This window comes from Phasianus colchicus, chromosome 10 (assembly GCF_987193195.1).
Source record: "Phasianus colchicus chromosome 10, bPhaCol1.hap1.1, whole genome shotgun sequence".
Lineage (NCBI taxonomy): Eukaryota > Metazoa > Chordata > Aves > Galliformes > Phasianidae > Phasianus > Phasianus colchicus.
The window spans coordinates 20,172,947-20,194,223 of NC_143445.1; the positions used below are offsets into that span (position 1 = coordinate 20,172,947).

General features: G+C 38.6%; 1 protein-coding gene across 4 annotated transcripts in view; it reads right to left on the reverse strand.

Moving 5' to 3' along the window:
• Nucleotides 1–21,277, reverse strand: part of SI (sucrase-isomaltase) — a 78,486-nt gene that overhangs the window by 46,417 nt on the left and 10,792 nt on the right. For 2 of the 4 annotated variants that reach the window (XM_090147646.1, XM_090147645.1), the window contains 2 exons: nucleotides 1,582–1,711; nucleotides 519–761 (listed from right to left, as the gene is read on the reverse strand). The exons of 1 other annotated variant lie outside the window; for it this stretch is intronic. The gene's annotated coding sequence lies outside the window, so the exon portion shown is untranslated. The remainder of the gene's footprint in view (nucleotides 1–518; nucleotides 762–1,581; nucleotides 1,712–21,277) is intronic. One more of the 4 variants, XM_031603719.2, reaches the window with a different exon arrangement.

Consider the following 21,277-nt stretch of genomic DNA (forward strand, 5'->3'; position numbering starts at 1 on the left):
CTAAGCTTTTTAAAATAACAGACTGCTATTCACATTTTCTCCATTAATATCAAAATTAGTAGCTATTTTTATGATTATAGTTACCTCCTAAGGGAAGTAACATTTAAAACCTACCGCTACGCTGTATATTTAAAAGCACATATTTAAGGCCTGTTCCTACAATGAGGAAATTATATTCCAGCAGTTCCTCCTCTGGGTTTCCTGTAGCACTGTCAGAATACTCATCAGCTGGAAGCCCTAACAAGTAAAGTTCATTTTTCTGAAAACTAAAATATTAAATATTAGGAATAAAGAAGAATATTAAAATTCTTTTCGCCCAACTCTCCCCACCACCCTGCAAACATCCGTGGCATTGTATTTCAGCTTTCTCATTCTCAAGGTCTCCTCCACAACCTGAGACTTCTAAAACAAGGATTTATATTTATAATTCATAAATGCAACTTTTGTTGTGTGACTTGGGCTCAGCAGCAAAGGGAAGTTCTGCAGTAACACAGATGGAATAAAATGGGATGACATACCTTAAAGCCCCTCTGCTTCCTTCATCTGCTGATCCTGGTTGTAAAGCTCAGTCTCAAAACCAATGTTTTATTCTCTGCTGTTATCAGTTCATTGCATTGTTTGCTAACCAATCTACCAATGGCAGGCACATACATAATTACAGGCAGGTTGCAGAAACTTTCTGAGCTAAAATTAGTTACTGTGGTTATTGTAGCCAAGGATTAGCTGGTTAATTAATAATATTTTGTATCACTCAGCAGGTTCTGTAAATGAGAGAAAAGCAGCAATAAAATGCCAATAAGTTTGACCACATTGCACGATTTAATGGCTTTACTGTTCTTCCATATCGTTGTTAGTAGATGCTTGATGCTTCACATTCCTTGTCTATCATTTCTGCTTTTATCTCTGTATGAAGTCATTAAAGGTTCTCAAATAAGGAAAAAGACTTACTAAAATAATTGTTAATAGATAATCAAATTTATGATTATTTAACATTTTCAGTAATGAACAACGAATTATTAATGCTAATATTAATATAAACAGATTTGATGGGATCGTAGCAGTAAATGTCAAAACGACAGTAGAAAGATGAAAGATTAGCATAGAAGAGAGTTCACAGGGAAGAATCTTCAATCATAGTGTGCAGCCTTAATATTTAATTGAATTTTGACTTTTTGTTACAACAGGTATAATCATGACATTAAATCTCTACTTTCCAAACTAAATATTTTGGTTCATACTGTTAAGAATACTTAGAAATTATTTTTCAATAAAGCGGAGGTGGCTAAGATAGATTTGAATTGTTCACAAATTGTGATGGATGCCCTCAACTCCTGCACTTGACCTAAGACTTGCTAAGGCTTGTGATCCTTTGTAATCCTCAGCACGACCGTTTCTTGAACCAGACAGCTCAGTAACAGTAGAGCACCAGTGCTCACGGCCATGACCACAAACAAAGAGGGGTACAGCCCTAGATAAAGCAGGTGACCACTGAAATTCCTTATGGGAAAATAGCAAATTGCATCAGAAGTTGAGAGAAACATGGCAAGAATTCTACGTGTGAAGATGAGTCAATCACTTTACCTTACAGCAGACAGAACCTCACGTGAGCACCCCTGACTGAAGAGGTAGGAGGCAAAGCAACAATCTCCTGTTGGGCTGAGACTTCTTTCAAGGTTATTCCTCAAGGTTGAGACATCCTCACTAACTACCCCTGTTGGCAAGCAAAACTTTAATTTATAAAGGTACTCAATTTATGTTAAGATTTAGCAGCTTGAATATGCAGTAGACTAATCACTGTGACTCTTGTCATCATAATGAATTAATGGTAACAGTTTACCCAACATAATAAATCCAACTGCTGCTATATCGTTAGAACTGTGTAAGTGCTGGGTGTCTCCTGCAACATAGATTTACTCTGTTTCCTGAATATTTTCCCTCCCTCTGGCAAATGCAGGTAAGAGAAGTGACCCCTCTGAGCACAAAAGTAATGGTTCTTTTTTTCCCAAGTCGGTTCTTAAAAGGCTTAGAATCAATCATACACACACAGCAAGATGGTTCTCCTGGAATCATCGTCCTCTGCACAGATGAATGCCATCACTCTCAATGACTGTTTTTAACATGCAGCCTGGTACTCAGGTATCTTAGCCTATCCATTCCACTGTAACAACATCATGCATGTCTTGCATGTGCAAACAAGCTCTAGAAATGTAATTCTAACATCCCTCTTAATATTGCAAAATATACTTCTTTATGAGTGCACATTGAGACATAACAGTGTCACATGGATTATGAAGATAGCAATGATTCTGGAGGTCTTGTTTGTTTATCTCTGCTTTCCAAATTGAATTTAGTTGTTCCAGGAAAGTACTCAGTTCAGCAAAGCATATGGCCATGTGTTTCATTTAAACATGTCTGCAATCACACAGCTATCTACATAGCCATTTGTTTAAGTGCTTTCCTGAGTTCATAGTGCTACAATCTGATATTATCAATCAACTAGTACACATTTTCTATGCAATTTGAGAGCATAAAAGCACTGAACAAAAAGGTCTCACAAGAGAGCAGGTTTCCCAGTTGTATGTGTTTTGTCTACAACGGATATCAACAACAGAGCTTTCAGATCAAAATACAGTATTGAAATCCAAGAAGCAGGAACTGTCATGGAAGGACATCTATCAGAGATCTGAGAGGAACATGCTGGTTCTCCTGTATTCCCTGCACATAACGTTTACATGGGTGAAACCACTCTGAGGTATCACTTCAGCAAGATAGGAGCTCTTCAGTGAAGTCATGGTTGTGCTCAAGGGAAAAAGAAGGCCAAACATTTTTTAGAAGCAGCTGTGGCAAATTCCATTCTCAAATACTCATCCCCCAAACCTGGGAAAAAGAAACTTGCTTGATTTACGTTCTGCATGTTACAAGGCAGTTGCCAGCTGCCTCTCCTCCCTTCTCTGAAAGGAGATCTGAAAGATACAACTGTCTTCCTTCAGTAGAAGATATCAGTCCTTATCTCTGTTCTGTGTACTGAAGTGCACATGCCTGTTCAGAGTAAAGACCTATAGGTCTGTTCTCCGCTCCCAGCTCAGTTACTTATTAGCTGGGTGTCAGGTGGTGATTAGACCACATTCATCATCTGCATGCTTCATATTTTTTTCTTCCATATGGATGATGAAGATGATGATTCTGCAGATGCTTAGAATGGTTTGATTAGCAATAGGTGCAGCTTTTTACCTAGAGAACTGCAGAGGGTCTGGTTTTTCCAAAGAATCACTGTATTGCAATTCCATGGAGACTTATGGTTGGAGTGTCCCATAGCTGCTCCCATGCTTGAGCTTCTTTCTCAGGAACAGTGACACAGGGATCACACGCAGGGCATCTCCAAATAGAAACAATAGCATATCTGTGCCTGTGCTATCTAAATATATCTGCATATATATGAACACTACAGATCTTGCTTACATAGAGTAATAGCTAACTTTTTCTTGAGGAAAAAAGAACAAAAACAGATATCCTAGCAGAAGTCAAATAATTTGGCCAAATCAACATTTTGGTGAGTCTCAGATTCTGTGTGACATGACCGCAAGGTCTGTTGGCAGGAGACCCAACCTGCTCCTGCTGTAACTCTGTTGCAGTAAATCAGCTTGTACTGGTAATGACTTTCCTCCCAAGAATTTCAGGACACGTTGGCAAACTAATGAGGCAGATACACACAAACAGAAAACCCATCCAAATTCAGCATAGCTCTTCGAGAACTCCTGGGAACTCACCGTACAATCCATCCATCAATTAACAAGCAGATCACATGGATGATATTCCTGCCCCCCACAATCATCTTATTTGACACTGAAACCACAAAAGACCTACTGCAGTGTTCAAATGATATATATATATGTATAAAATACAAATCCTCTTCACACTTAAAAAGATAAGACTTTAGAAACTCCAATATAACAGGCCCAACCCCAGAAAGTGCTAAGAGAAATATTACTGCACATTTCCAACTATTGTAGAGAAGATGGGGCACTCTCTGAGTTATTTTTCTATTTTAAAACAACAGTGAATAAATGCACAGGGTTGAAGCAGAAGTTGGAGACCAGCACACCCTGTTTAAACAACAGTATCTTAGACTTTGAGACTAAGTCATTGCACGTTCTCTCTGGCTTGATAGGTATGGAATTATTAAATGACCTGGGCAGCGTTTAAATGAGAGTAGAGGAAAAGTTAGGTTGATAATTCTTCATTTTTTATGTACTGCACTTTATTGTCTTTATCAGATGAGGACACAGAAATCTGGATAAAGGCCTCACATCTTTTCTCAAAGCTACCAAACAAAGTAAGCGTTATGAGCTTGGTAGAATTCAACCTGAAAAGGTTCACTGCACACCTTAATCAGTTCTTCAGCACTTTGCTAAGACATCAGTGAAAGCATGGAACAACTGATGTGTTCACTGTACAGTTTGCCTACTATACCACCACCCTCTGGTCCTCTACTGGCAGCCCTGAGTTCTGTAAAGAAAGGGATGGCAGAGAAAATACTTTCAGAAAGTTCATTAACATCTATAAGAAAGCAAATGCTTGCCACAACATAGGCATCTTTTTCCTCTTTAAAGCTTCAGTGAACACAATATTCAGCAGAGACTTTGAAAGCCTGTGTGAGACAGCTCTTTTATGGAAATTTCTAGGCAGAAGTCGTACCTGGGCTCCCTAGGAGATTGTTACTGCAGCTGCAGACCTGAGCATGAAGGCATGCCACTGTTAAGATGTATAACTTGTTACAGGTTTCCAAAAAGGACAAAAAAAATTCCTATATTTAGAACAAAATAATGATAACAATAATAAAAAAAATAGCCAATTTTAAAGATGAACTGAGCAAGAAAAAATAAAAAGAATGAAAAATAAAGTATACTTGCCCTGGAATGTTCCTCATGTACTGAACTGAGATTAATGTAAATCTGGTCAAGAGAAAGAACTGAGAAAGCCTCAGGAAACGCATTGCAAACATTTATTTTCTCAGTGGGACTTTGAAAAAAAACAGATATGAATTCTTTCAGAGCTGTCTCCTTTTCCCAAAGTACAGCACAGTTCGAGATATCATCATGTGTGAACTTAGTCTCAAACAGAAGTAGTTTTCATTTTATAGCATTTGGCAGCCAAAAGATTTTTACTTTGTTTATTAACCAGATAGAGAAATAACTTCAATAGAATAATTGCACTGTCATTGAAAAGAAGAACATGCTTGAAGTTCATTTTCAAAGTATGTCTAGTTCTAAGAGCAATGCAATTAGACATTGTATAAACTCTACCCTTTCATAGCTAAATAACTCTCTGCATGCCTAAACTGTGGGCCATAATCCTGGTTCTAATAACACCTCTGAGCCAACAAAATATGACAAAGACGTACCCTGAAGTTGAATCCAAGTGTTATTTGTGAGTTATTTATGAGTTGTTATTTCAAGTTCCATCCAGTAAAAGCCATAATGGTGACTACAATGATAGCACTTCCAACTGAAAGTATGCTGTAAAAAGAGGAAGAAATTCTGCATTTCTTATTGCAACCAAGGAAATAACTTGTTGTGAATCTCTAAATTACAGCAATACAGCAATCACTGCTGAAAGTTTTAATGTAGTCAGTGCAGAACATATTTGTCATGTGCCTGTGATGATCTGATAGCTGATAAGACCTCAAATCAGATACAAAATATTTTAACAATACTTCTTGCTTTTCCACAGTTAGTGAAGATAGAAAGAAGAAACAGAGAAAGCACCCAGTGTAGAATGAACAAGCATCACAATAGTCACCCTAATCATTAATATAAATCACTTAGTTGTACCTGTAAATCACTAACTGCTGTTCTTCAAACTAGTAAGTGGTATATCTTAGAAGAGCCAAATCTTACACATTGTCAATGTTTATTATCTGTCCTTGCAGTTGAGAAAGGAATTTCAATCTTGCCTGAAGGAAAGAAAAATTTCTCTGTGGCTATTCGTGCTTTGAAAAATGGAAATACCAAAATATGTTTTACATAGTTATTTGATCAAAACTTACTGTTTTCTTCATTCTTTCAACAGTAATGGGATTGCATTAGGGATATTTAGAAATGCAAATCGTCCTACAGGCAAATTATTTGAACTGGTCATTTGTAGCTGGAATATGAATTGTAGGATACCCCTTGCCAACCTATAAATGAAGATGGAAAAAGGAGAATCAATGTTTCCAGCTAATTGCTAGATGCTGATGGCACATAAAACTCAGAAGTTCAAACCCATCCAAGCAGCTCTGCTTTTATCCCTGGGACGCTCCAAAGGGGATAACTGAGGGCTTTCATGGGCATGCAAGGCTCAATTGCTGCCCCTGTGCCATTATTCCCCCCAACTTCTTCAGGTCCTCCACCTCTCCTCAAATATCTGAATCCACAGAGTGAGTCACAGAGCAAAACTTACCTAGCCCAGATTAGATACTTTTTCAAGAAATGCTGTCTGCTCATAAAATGAAGGCATTACTGAAAGGTAGAAGCTTGGCAGTCCCCCTGCCTTTTGAGTGAGGAAAAGATAATTCTGAAAGCAACTACTGAATGAAATCACTGTTTTGGCTGTCCTGAATATTTTTGTTTTCAGTCAAAACTTGTCTGCTCACAGTTTCTACGACTTTCCTTGCCCTACCTGCAGATGGTCCTCCAGCCATCATCTGTGTTTCTTGCTGCTATTGAGCAGGAAACAAAGCAAAGCCATCGTGATTATATACTGTATTATACTATATATACTTATACACTATATTATAAAGTATTATAATACTATATATCATGTACTGATTCCTAGCCAGCTTTCTTACTGATTTAGATATATTATACTCTTTTCAGGTTTGTTTGTTTTTCAGTAAAAATTATAGATGTCCATAATATGAAACAAAACTATTAAGGGCTTAGGATCGTTATCTTAAAAAGGCAAAGAATTAATAATAAAAACTGAAAAAGATGTATAATATGAGTGCCCAGAATCTCAATTTCTTCCCCTCCCATTTTGATAAAGTATTAAACGCTCAGCTCCCATCCTTACAAACCCTTAAAGTTTCTGTTCAGATTAGTCTTACGGTTTTCTCTCTAATCACCACAGTTGGCTTTAAAGAAAAAAATGCCAAAAACATTATATTCCCATAGTCACTGGTAATCTTGTGTGGGAGTCTAAATGAGAACATCAAATATTGCAAGACTTGAAACAAAGATTTGGGGGCTGCCAATACTACAATGAAAATGATGGGGCCAGGTTCTTCCTTGGCTTGGCTGATTCCCCTGCTCCTACCCTTCCATTCTCTGTGTCTTACCTATCTTTTCTCTTATAGGAGGCATTGTCTACAGCTGATCTTATGGGACACGTGGCTATTCAGTTCTCCCTAGATCATGACTCTGTTCAGGCCTTCATGTGCAGCCTGGAGTCAATTAAGGTCCAGGAGCATTTAGCTGGAGGTGGGATGGGAGCTCAGCTCTCATTTTGAAGAGAACACTGGTTATTGCAGTAGGCTATCCCATACTGAGTAACTATCATATTTTTCCACTCTGTTTATTGATATTAATAACAGCCCATGTCAAGAAATTCAGCGTTAAAAAGATTTGATACGCTAATAGTGTAGCTTGCAAGAGCATTTAAAGGAAAGTGCATCTTATGGAAATAAATGAAAAAAAATGGAAATAACATGGCCAGGGGATGATATACTTGTGCTAGGAGATTTGTCATGTGGAAAGGGTAAACAAATCTTAAGAACAAGGAGAAAAACATTTTATATTAATGGGACAGAGCAATGCAAAACATCATTGCACTGAACCTTGTGGTGACAGTGATATTAAAGAAGCTCAGATGAGCTGCAAGATGCATGAGTCTCCCAGTTAATGAATGACAGCATTAATACCTCAAGGTGTAAAGGGCATAAGTGTATGTGTCTTAGCTGAATGTGTAAAAGCTGTACCAGGTTTTGGAGCAGCTTCTAATAACTTCCAGCTGTTGTACCTTAACCATCTTTTTGGGCTGTTAGCTGCACCCACGATTCAGAGCATTGAGAAATAAACATCACCAAGAGAAAAGGCGACCCAACAAATGCTTCACAGCATTTACTTTCACAATGTTTGCTCCTTCTGCCTCTGTCCTTGAATGAATAGGGGTTACACCAGAGCCAAGTTAAGCTGGGAAATGCTTTCATAGAGACCACCAGTCTAAGGAAACCACCTTAAAAAGCCAAAACAGTATCATGCCCTCTGCCAAGACTTGGCAAATAGTTGATCTTAGTTAATACTCAGCTTTGTTATTAATGAAGTACTGATAAAGAATTGGTCATTTACCAACTACAGACTTAACAGTGTATCTCACACATTCAAACTTTGCTCAAGTGAGGGAATGACTTGACTGCCAGTGCAACCTTGTACTGTCCATAAAGTTTATGACAGTTGAAAAAAATACTTTTCAGTGATACTTTTGTGTACAGATATAATTATCTCAAAGTCTTTTAAAAAAATATTGATATTAAATCAAATGAAGTTGTTATTACAGTAATACAAAACTTTGCATAGCACTCCCAATTTATCATGAAGGAAATACAAAACCTAATGAATTCAACGCATTATATCTTGTGACAAAGGGGCAATCTTACCTAATTTTATTCCAAGAAGGCTATTTTGTAACTATTATTGAAATCTCATTTGCTGTAATGACGGGACCTGTAAAGGGGCAATTTTACCAGAAAGTCTTTCAAGATTAGGAACATAACATGACGTTTATATCCCCCAAAGCATCTCCAAAATGACGCAGGAGAAGATCCTCTCAGTGATACCATGTTTATATTTTGTCCTTTCTAATATTTTCACCATACAGCTGTGTCATTGGAAGAGTGAAGAGGAAAAGTAAGGGCAGAAGTTTGGAGATTCTTTGACAAGAACCTCATTAAGTGAAAAGATGTATTGGAAGAAGTGCAGGTGGTGATACATATCCAAAAGGAATGGAAAGTAATCTCAATGGCAGAATAATAAGTAAAATGCCAAGATTGGTGTGACACTAGAAAGGAAAAATGATTACTCATCCACAAGAGAAAGTCTCAGGTATTGCTCACAAAACTTGTTGTCATGCCAGGTACCACACAACCCTATTAACTTTTACTGTAATATCTAAAGAGAAATGTTTATGTAAAATAGTCCTAGAATGCAGTCTAAGTTCTTTGAGGTCTATAACCAAGGAAACACCTGATTGTATATTCACTTCTTCTTTCAACTATCATATGTTTCCAGCAGAACATCCAAAATAACACAGCAGACCTCAAAGCTACAATGATTAAAGAAAAAACTACAATTAAACGTGAGTAAATTATCGTATAAGTTTGCCTATTCATCAGAACTTTTTGTCAAAAATAGTGCTCAGCAAAAACACACTGCCCTAATATTCATTCATTTAATTCACTTTTTAAGAGCAAAACTGTCCTTGGACATTTGACCACGTAACACAACTCTTCCATAGTCAGGGACACACAAAAAATAGACAAAATGGCTGCTTATTTAAGAAAGACATTCCAAATCCAGAATTATCTTCTAAGATAGAACTAAAACACTCAGCAATAGCCACTGTTTCTGCCTGTGCACGTTAGAAACATGACGAAATAATAATAATAATAATTTAGTGCTCACCTGTGAGCAGTGCTTCAGGAGGAAAAACATCTGATCTGAGTTCTTTGTTTTAGCCTTTATTGCTCCTGAAACAATTCCATTGCAATAAAAAGAATTCAATTTGGAAGCATTTCACTGAAATACAGAGGCGAAAGATTTCAATACTTCCTGCCTTCCTGAACTACAGGCAGCACCTTGAAGAAACATAATGGGCCATTAGCGTAAGTCAAACATGTTGATCAGTAAGTTCCTGTGCCTGTGAGCTGAAAATCCCCAGACTCAAACTGTCAAAATCAAGGCTGTGCGGTGGTCAAACCTTAACTGGCTTCCAGGCTGCCTGCCTTACTTACGCAGCCATCACTAGCTCTAGTGAGAGAGTGGATTGGAGTTAGGATTAGGAGTTTGTTCTTTTGGACAAAGATATTTGTAAACAAGACTGATTTGGACTTACATGGTGTTTTTTATCCTGTATTTCCAATTTCCTTATTTTACAGGGAAATTGCATTAAATTCAGTCCTGTAAGTACATTGATCCTCCTACGAGATGTTGCCTACTTGGCTGTTTTACTACAGAATTTCAAAGCAAAGAGCAGCTTTTAGATGATTTTTAAGCACAGTCACTAGAGATTACTACTACCTCTGACAGCAGTTTATTCCCATCAACTTTAATTGTAGACACGCTTTACCAATCTGTTTAGATCATATGCTGTTCTCTTGGGATACAGAAAGCTGTTACCATGAATCACCATTATAGTAAACACACAACAACAATTCCTTCAGTGAAATAAAACTTCAAGACCAATATTTATTAGTTAACCCTGAAACATCAAGTTTAATTTTGCAACAGCAGTGTCAGGGAACCCAGATGTCTGGTGGAAGTCTTACAAATTGATGGGATCACTTGGCAAACCCCATTGGTCCCTTCCAACTTACGACACACTGTGATTCAGTGACACTACAACACATCCATTTATTTGTTCTTCATTAAGGGCTATGAGACAGTAATAACAGTAGGTATGACTGTCATCCCAAAGAGGGAAACTAGAAATGGGGAAGATGAGAAAAACCTATGGGGAGCTCTGGAGAAAATGTTTCATGCAAGTTGTCCTGAAGGCGCAACGCATCCCGTGTAGTAATTCATTATCCCTCTCTTCTGCAGGGCAGCACTTGGAGCTTGCAAAAAGAGAGCCACGCACTAATGACTGACGTCAGAGAGCACATCCAATCCTTACTTAATGTACTGAGCAATACCCTGGCAAATTGGGTAAGACTGGAAGCAACACGATAACCCTGAATCTGCATTTTTAAAAGCTTGAAAATCCAATCAAAAGGTGTGCCTCAGCAAGATAAAGAACACAATTTTTGAAAAGGAGACTCTAATTCATTAGACACGTGCCATAAAAATAGCTCCATTCTGCTAGACCTGAAGCTTGAACTGGAATCTATGTACTGTTTCAATTTTTATTTTCCCACTTATCTAGTTTTACAGCTTTCTACAGTACAGCCCTTAGCCAGCACAGGCCTATATTTAGCCAACTATTTTCCTTTATTTCTTAAAGAAATACAGTATCTGATGGTGGCAAATGCATAAAGTATCTAAATTCCGGATTTTTACTCCAGAGTCATATTACACTGTCCCATTTTTTCACTTGTTGTATAATTACGGAAAATTAGAGCTTCAAACACCAAGGTCAGTTTGGCTCCTTTAAGAGCATTTAGCGGGCTTCGAATATGTTTGCTTCAAGTGATCTGAATCCCAGAGCAACCCCTCTGTAGGCATAAAACCTCTCAGGTGAGGGGGGGAAGCTTGCAGCAGGGTAGTGTAGAAATAATGACTATGATTTATTTGATGAAGATTCAAACATGATCCTTTCCATTTCCTACCTTGCATGGAATGTACTTTCTGGAGGCTGACTCGATTGTGTAATGTTCAAGCTGGTCTCTACATTTGCATTGCAAAGACCCAGACATAAACAACCATTAAAAGTTTGCAGCTCACCCTTGTTCCTTTCTCTTAGCGATTCCTTAAATACGGGTAAAATGCATTCAGCTGCATCCAGAGAAGACAGAAGACACCAGATAACGGGTCTCACAGCTCAAGAAGAACCAAAGTGGCTGATTGCCTTGGCATAAGGTGACTTCTCCACCTGATCACATCTGGTTTTCTCATAAGCAGAAGAGATTAGCATTAGTATCCTTTTGAAGCTGGTGGGTCTTGTTCATCCCTCCCAAATCAGAAACGAGGCCTAAGTAGAAATGGAGTTAAAAACCAAGCCACCTGGCAAGATGGTGTAGATGAGCCACGTGGAGAAAGAAACCAAATGCACTCTCTTAGAGTTCCGGCTCATGCCTATTCTGTGCATCACAAGCACCTCCAGGCTTTGGTGTTAGAGTCTGGAATGAAATAGCAACTACCTGGTTAGGGCTATCACAACCTTCTTCAAGGCCTCTGGAAAAAATAAATACATAAATAAAATTGGCTTCCTTCTATCCTTCAGGGAGATGGGACCACGGCTTGCCGATGACCGAGGACAAGACCCCCTGGGGTCCCCAAAGTTCAGTTACCAGCCAGTGGGATGGGAAACCAATTCACCAGCCAGAACAATTCCTCAAACAACATAAAGAAAAAGTAATCAGATTATTAAATAACGCCCTGCCCACTGCCACAGAGGTAACCAAAGCAGCTTTATGAAAATAAAAAGTTAGCTGAGCTGAGGTTAATTCATTCTTCCTAACTGCTCCACTAAGGATACAAACACCTTTCTCTGCAGCACATGTTGCTGGTCTGTGTGGGGATGCAGAGCTGCTCTGGTTTCCTACAGGAGCTCCTGTGCAGCCGTGCATTCATACTGTGAATCGTTATCACAAAATGCTGAACTGAAATACTAGCTAGCAAGTTACACTGATTGAATTGAACTGCTTTCCAATGCTAGCTCCACAATAATTGCCTGAACAGCTGCCTTCAATAAGGCACTATTTATTTTTCAGGGTTTGCAGCTTTAGTGATGCTATAATTACAGCAAAAATACACAAGTCACTTAAATTACTGTAATAATTAAACTAGACTAATTAGCTGTAATTATTTCTTCCAAGACAAATAGTAAGTTTTCTAGTACCTTTTATCTCTTTGTAATGTATTATCAAACATTTTCAGCCTCCTCTTCGTTTATCCTGCTTCAACAATGCTCTGGGACATCGAGCTCAAATTTGACATGTAAAGAAATTATATTAAAAGAACTGGGAGCTAAGATCTCACTTACTTTCTTTTTAAATAGCAGAAGAATTTCACTACATTTCAGTTTGCACTTGATACACAATATCAAGCAATATTGCTCCTACTGTTAAATTATTGTCAGCATACGATACTCAAATTGTACCTAGCTTGGCTGACAGCAGAGCTATCAGACACTCCAGCCTGCATGGCCAGTAAGTTGGTGTGCGCCTCCATTGACAGCAGTGCAGTGGCACATTACCAGCTCTAACACCCACTCGTAAAAAATTCAAGTAGCCTAGGTATTTTCCTTCCTCAGAGGAAAATCATAATCTTTCAGTTATTAAGTTCTTTGCTTACTCACTGCACTGGAAATGAAAGAGTGCAGATAGACAATCAGAACAAATGTTATCTAAAGTAGGTTGGGATCTTAGTCATTAAGGAACAATCTATGACATCTGTTTTGGAACTGAGAGAATAAATTCTTAAAAGGAAAGCTCAATGCATGCAATGTGTGCTTTAAAAAGTCACTGTTTTCCCTTTACACCCCTATAATTGGTTCTATTGGGCCAAAAGAGGAAATAACACAAGACAGCAATAAAGTATAAAAATTGACAGCAAATTCTGTCTTTATTTTTTTCTGTGTAAGGAAGGAAAATATTCTAACTGCAAACAAGCCGTAAACTGTTTCACTGAATAGATGGCAACCTGTAAGTCTGGGCCAGGAAATAAAAGCACTACATGTTTTATTGTTTTGCTACTCAGCAGAAGTGAGTACAATAATAGCTGAGTTATTTTAGGTCTTGACAAAGCAGTACATACAGCTGTCATGTCAGCAGCCACCCAAGGCCTTCAGTACTTATCACTGCTGTAATCAGCCAAACCACTGCTCTATTTCTTCAAAGCATCCCAAACTTTTACACAATCTTTAAAAAGTAGAGGCACCCAAGTTTATTTCTGTGAGATGTGACTGATAGAGTTAAAATAACAGAAAGGAGCCCTGCAGGTCGAATGCATAAAATCTTCCAAGTTATTCTCTTTCCAATGAATTTTTTCATATTGCCATCACAATTCCTCTGGAGCACCAGTATCTTTCTTTGGGCATTTCCTGCATCCGTCCTCCTGTCAGACTGCACAAAATGCTCCACCAGCATCTCCTGCAGCATCAGGATGCAGAAACCCTTCAAACTACAGATTTGTGTGCTAGGATTTCTGATGTACATGTCCTAGTAGGAACTATCTGACCAGGAGTTTCCTGTTTTCAGACCAGCGAGCAAATCCAAAGGCTTTGACAGGGGTCAACAGAGCCATGCTGCTTCCTGGCCTTGCCCCATCAGCTGCCTGTCCCAACCACCCCTAGGGTGAAACCCATTTCATCTGCTGAACACTTACAGATCTCTCCTGAAAATGCGCATGCATATTTAGATATGTTGATCTGACAACTAACTAGAGCCTTATGTCTTTAAAAATAAAACAAAACAAAAATCTTCGGTTGAATTAAGTTACAACCATAAGAGGTATGCTGTAAATTTTTGGAGGGGGCAGAACTGGCCAAGTATTATCAATCCCAGCTCGTCACAAGAAGTGTGGCTGACAGGCTTTGACATAAGGACAGTGACTTTCCCATGTGGATACAAGTTCTCTGCCTGCTTGAGCAGAGGTGAGGCTGGTAACATGGCAAGTATGGCCTATACATGCCTACTCGTGCTCATGCACCAGATGGCACAGCAAATTTTAGCTTCAGTACCGTACCTTTGAGTTAACAAAATTGCTACTGTTTTCACAAGCAGTTTAAATAATTCCACAGAGTTAATAAAAGTGCTACTTTTTCATTTTCTGCCTATTCTTAGTGTCCAACACTAATTATATGCATTCTTGCACCCGTTGAAATTAATTTGGAACTAGACCAGAATATATATCAATCTTGACACTATGGTTTAACAGTAAGCATGCTAATGTGCCAAAGCTGTATATATTTGAACTACATTAAGTCTGTAATAAAATCTAAAAAAAAAAAAAAAAAAAAAGAGGAAAAAAAAGAGACCGCGTAGGAGTTACTGGTTTCCACTTAACACAAAGAAAAACTAATAACATGCACAAAAGCAACTATTAATATTTTGTTGCAATATCTGCATTGGCTTATTCAGGCTCCACACATCGAGATGGAAAATATAAATGTGTAAGTATACTGAAATTTTGTTTATCATACCTTTTTCACTAGTGCAAACTCCTAGCACGTGTCTCCAGCCGCTGTGTTGCTGCCTTCCACAGTAATTATAGGTCACTTTGATTCACATAATGACACTTGAAGGTGAGAATGTAAGGTCTAATTAGCTAAGTGAGAATTAAGCATACATGAAAACGTGCACGTATTCCTGCATGCCATGTGTTCAACATATTTGTTTTCAAGAATTTGGAGGCAAGAAGATGCATATTCTAATACACATATCATGGCATGGTGTAATTTGATTAGCTGACAAAACCATTTCATAGCAGCTTTTTAGAGTGATTGGCAATAATATATGTATATATACAGAAATTACAGATGGTTTCTGATTACTCTTCTGATTACATCAAAATGGTATTTCATGAATTCTGATGTCTCTACATATACTCTACTATGCATTTTCATAAATCATATATACCTATTTAGATAGCCCCAAACAACATTCAACCTGTATTATTTATTCCTAATAAGATTATCACAGAGGCCATCTGGTACATTACATATGTAAAACTGGATGCACAACTGTGTTCCGTCGAGAATGGGCTTCATAGAAGAACGTATACAGGTAGGGCAGCAAAGTGTAATGAATGCTCAGGTAATGGAGCTGCATCAGGGGAGGGTCAGGTGGGAGCTAGGGAAAGGTCCTATCCCAGAGGGTGGTTGGTGAGCATGGCCCCAAGCTCCTGGATGGGGTTTGGAATCTTCTACAATATCTGGAAGTTATTAGAAGCTGCTCCAAAACCTGGTACAGTTTTTTTTTTACAAATTCAGCCAAGACACATACACTTATGCCCTTTACACCTTGAGGTATTAATGCTGTCATTCATTAACCAGGAGACTAATGCATCTGGCAGCTCATCTGAACTTCTTTAATATCATTGTTACCGCAAGGCTCAGTGCCACAATGTTTTGCATTGCTCTGTCCAATTAATATAAGCTGTTTTTTGCCTTGTTCTTAAGATTTGTTTACCCTGTCCACATGACAAATCTCCCTGCACAACTATATCATCCTGTGGCCACTTCATTTCCATGTTAAGACACTCTCCTTTAAACTCTCTTGCAGACTCCCAAGTACAAACTACAGTATTAGCGTATCGAATTATTTTAACTTTGAATTTCTTGATTCAACCTCATATCAAACAAAGTAGAAAATAAATATGGTAGTGACTCAGCATGGGATGACCTACTGCAACCACCAGTGCTCTCCTTTTAATGGCTGCTGCAGGAGCCACCAGTCTTTCCTTCAAAATCTGAGCTACAAACATGAAAATGTTGTCTGAGAAAACTGAAAATTAAGAGAATACTGTCTGGGCATCCAACCACTCATTACTAAGAAGCTGTGATGAAAGAAAAGGAACCCCAGGAGAATACTGCTGTGGGCACATAAGAAAAATGCACTTGGTCAGTTGAGGCCTAGTTGTAGGATTACTGCTCTGGGTCAGTTATTATGACTTTAAAAGGGTGTGTTTGCTAAAACAATCTGCTATCTGACACACTGACAGCCCCAGCTTGCTCCCAGGGTTCTCCTATAGGTCTGGGTTGATGGAGAAGACATCAGCTTCATGTGGAGCTCTGCTCTGTGCTGCAGTCTCTTCGCACATGCTTGTGCCTGCACTTCTTCCCCTATTTACCCATAACAGCTCTGCAGTTCAGACTATTTTTTTTCAAAATTGATGCTTTCTAGGAGAAATGCATCAAAAATCACAGAAAACATATGCATCAGTAAGCTTATTTAAGGTTTCCTGTTGCTCCCAGCATGTCACCTTTACTAACAATAATTATTTGTGTCATTTTGTGCAGCACAGAAGTAAAGAGCCGCAAAAGGTAAACTATCAATACTATTTATGTGAAAAAAGGAACACAAGAGAACGTCAAATAGTACACCTGTGAGTACTGTTACCACAGTTTCTGGTCTTTATAGATAAATGCAAAAAAATAATGTAAGGTACTTTGTATGTAACACACACTTTCGGAGTAACCAACGCACATAAAGCACCCCACACAATCCACTATGAACTACCAAAATGCTAGCAGCAGCTGCTCTATAAGGGCCAGCAAGTAGATATCTTTCCAGTTGTTATTGTTTCCTTATCAATACAGTCTTAATAATGAGATTCAGTCTTTTCTTAATTCTGCAGATTTAACAATGCATTCTCACACTTTCAGTAAACTTTGTTCCAAGGAAGGAATAGATTGACGCCTGCTGCCATCAGATAAATTACTGCTGAACATTTGAACCAAGATCGATTTAGAAAGTGTAGTATATTACATCATCCTTTGTTTGAGCTGTGGTATTACTCAAAAAGCTTGTTTTTATACTCACACTATTCCCAGTGAAATATTGCGATAATATCTGAAGAGACACATTTCTGTAAGATGGTCCTGGAATGGTGCCTGAATTCTTTCAGAGTTATATTTCAGGAAATGTGACTATATATTTATTTTTCCCTTTGAACTGCTATCTGTTTTCAGCAGGACTTACAAAATATCCCACCAGCCCTTCAGGTTACAAGGACTCAAGAAGAAAAATAAATAAATAAATAACACCATTATAATTGAACATGAATAAATCATCATGTAAATTAGCTTATTTATAACTTTATCACAACCAAACACCACCCAACATTTTTCCATTGACCGTGGGAGCCATAACTCATTTTGTGTTTCTGTGGAAAAAGTCACCAAAAAGAGTTCCTGTCTTGGTTCAGTACAATTGTAGGCCAGTTCTTGCTTGAAAAAAACAAAAAACACTTTTATTCTGAATAACCCATTAAAAAAGATGATAAAAGAGCAGTTGCACTATATTTGCACAAGAAAACAGGAAGGAGCAAACAAAAAATGCACCACATCTTCCTATCCATGTCATACTTTCAGAGGTAGAGAAAAGAAAAAATATTGAAACTTCTGTTACGGCAAATCACATTATTCGTTTTCTTCAGTTCTAGAGATTTTTCTTTTAAAAATACAATTTGGCATAGAAAGTGCTGGTTCTTTCTGTATCTGTCGTTCACACAGAAATATACATCAACATTTCATGCCTTTACCTATTAGGAGTGCTTCAGGAAGATAAACAGTAGACCACTATTTTTTTATTTATTATCACTCTTGAAACAATCCCTTTGCAACAACTACAAAAAACAAATTTGGAAGTATTCTATTGACATATAGAAGCAGAAACTTTCAGTGCTTCCTGTCTTTCTTGACTGAAGAGAGCATCTTGAGAAAAACATAACAGGTGACTAGCATGGGTCAAACAAACTTCATAATCTGTAATGACCTGAATTCCCCAGGTTCAAGCTGTCAGATTCACGTACACGTGAAAATCAGATTGCATGAAGAAAATATGAGGGGAGATGTTCTTGTGAAACAAGTAGGATCCAAGGGAAATCCTAATTGCCTAAGAAAAAAAAAAAAACACCAGAAAAAAACAGGACTATGTACACTATCACTGTAAATAGAGCCTTGCTATATCTGGTGTAGTACTGATATTGCTATGGCAAATACAGAATAGATTCAAAGGAGGGAATTCTATTGTATAGCTCAGTAGAAACAACTAATTATGCAACCTTTCCATTCACCAGCCAGAACTTGAATTCTGATTCGGGTCACAAATGTGAGAAAAGATTACTAAATTAAGCCACACCTCCCTTTAACTTTCCAAATCAATTCATAAACTGGGGTAGGAAAATGTTGTAGTCGATGGCAAAGATGAAGAGGAATTTACCCAACCAGACGTGGTGGTGCACTGGAGTGCACTGTGGCTTCAAAACACTCTGAAGATGCTTAAGTCAGTTTAATTGTTCATAGCAAACAAGCCCCATGCTTGTATTCTCCTACTGATCACCTTGGAGTAAATACACTGATTATATGTAGTCTTTAAATAAGCCATTCCAACTCCAGAGTATGACAGCAGTCTCCATGCATTACCCAGATGCCAGCACTGAGCAGCACTACACATCCTTACATTGGTCATGCAGAAAGAGTTCAGCCCTCTGTAGCTTCCACAAGGGATAGTAGAATATTTATTTGTGGTGCTGGTGGATATTTATTTCAGAAGGCTCTGGTGCTCCAGAACCTCCTGCATGATTACCAAGAGACAGTGTGTGATTACAACCCAACATTTGGGAAAGCATTAGGCAGATACTACAATCTGTTTCACCCACAAGGAGACAAAAGCAACACTGCTTTCCATATAGGTTTATATCAGATGGCCTTCAAAGTTCTCACTCAACCTAAATTATTGCACAGTTTCAATTGCTACCCAGGAATTAATAATTGGTCAGAGATCATTTGATAACATTTATACGTCAATGTGATTTTTTTCCTCCAGGTTTCAAGAGTATACTTAGCACACACATGTTGTAAAAGAAGAGATAAGAAGATATCATAAAAAACGTCACTGGCAAGAGCAAGACAAAACCAATTGCATCTAACCTCCCCGTGACCACACTGCAATCGTGCAGTGCATTTCAAGTGATCATGCCTTTGTCTTGAAAAAAAAAATTATTTCCAGTAGGAAATACTTTCCATAGTTTTCTCCATGTACAAGCCATAGGTGATAGGTAACATCAGACCGTTTATTCTTCTCAGGGATCATTGCCCAGAAGTCAATGTTACACTGCGATTCAGCTTTGAACGTAAGACACATGATAAAGATACCACGATAAGATATCAGCTTGTAATTCCTAACTAGTTATGTCACAAGGCTCAGGATTGCAAGCCAGAGACCAGAAGTCTCAGCCCAGCAGCCAGCAATCCAACCAGAAGTGGGATTCATCCTAAGGCACTTCTGTGCCTTGTGCTTATGCAGCCCCAGTTCTTGAGAAGAGAAGGGAAGTGGTTCCCGTGCTGCCTGCTTGCTGTGGCTCACACATGATGCCCTTGATGCTGCACAGTTTCAGAGCTGCCTTCACTCCTCTCAGCAGCCAGGGCCTCACTGATGCAGCATAGCCTCTGCAGAAACAGCTCTGCATCAGAAATGTCCCAGTGTGATGCTCGTCTAAAGGAGATGTCACCATCCCCATCTCTTGCACAAAGAGGGCTTTGCCACCTTCTCTTTTGATTGGCCATTTGCTCCAGGTGAGGATTCAGACAGTTTTCCTCCCTCCAGCCCCTGCTGTACATACTGAAGCTTTCAGGTGTCATAGCTTTCAGAAATCTGCTTTTCACACACCCGGGGGGAGGGTGATGTCACACCTGCTGGCACTACAGCTGCTGAGTGACCTGCCTTTGATGGATCTTCCCCTTGGCTTTAGCTGCTGTTTTCTGGTCCCTTTTTCCCCCTCACACAGTTACAGGGGCTTCCTCAGGGTAAGGTGAAACCAGCACATAAAATCTACTGATGCCCTGTGCAATTAAATTGCTCTAACATGCACGGTGCTCACAGAAGGGAGCACTCAGCCTGCACCATCCCAAATGGCTGAAGCTCCTGGGGGAACTGCACAAGCAAATCCGTTCAAAGGAAGTGCAGTAACATTCAAAAAACCCAGCACCACCTAATTGTTTGTCTCAAAACTATTTCAATGAAACAGGTTGCTCTTTCAAAAGAAAAACCAACTGCACTTTTGCTATTTTGCTGTAGCCCAGTAGGCTGACAGCAGGCATCATATATGGCAAAGTCAGTACATGGACCAGGTGCCTGAATTCTGTCTTGGGATGCTGCTTTTCAAATGCAGGGATGGTTCAGCCTCTGTGCTGTTGTCACCTTTACCCTTCCTGACTGCTACCAGAAACCATCAGTTAGCACCAAATGATGCTGACAGTGTGGGCACTGAGTGTAAACACGCTCTGTTGCTTAAGGTTTTCGAGTCATTTCTGTTGATTTAATAAGATGCTGCCTGGTCAGCTAGTGCTATAGCTGTTCCATCCTGCTGGTTCCATCCTGCAGGTATGCCTTCACCAGTCAGAACAGCACACGTAGCATTGTTAACAACATTGGCAGAGATCTGTTTTGTTAATGACCGTAACTATTCAATATCTATTAAGAACATTTGCCCCTGACAGAATGAATAAACTAATTGATACAAAACGATCCTTAAGAAAATGATTACCTGTACCTAAAAACAGATTTCTTTACAAATCTTTTCTTAAACACTCTGAGTTGTTAGGGCTTTTTTCTTTTTTTTTTTTTTAAAAAAAAAACACTTCTTTGGAAATCTGGTTTTAATGATAAGTGCATCAACATCCCTGCGTCCAAACTCAA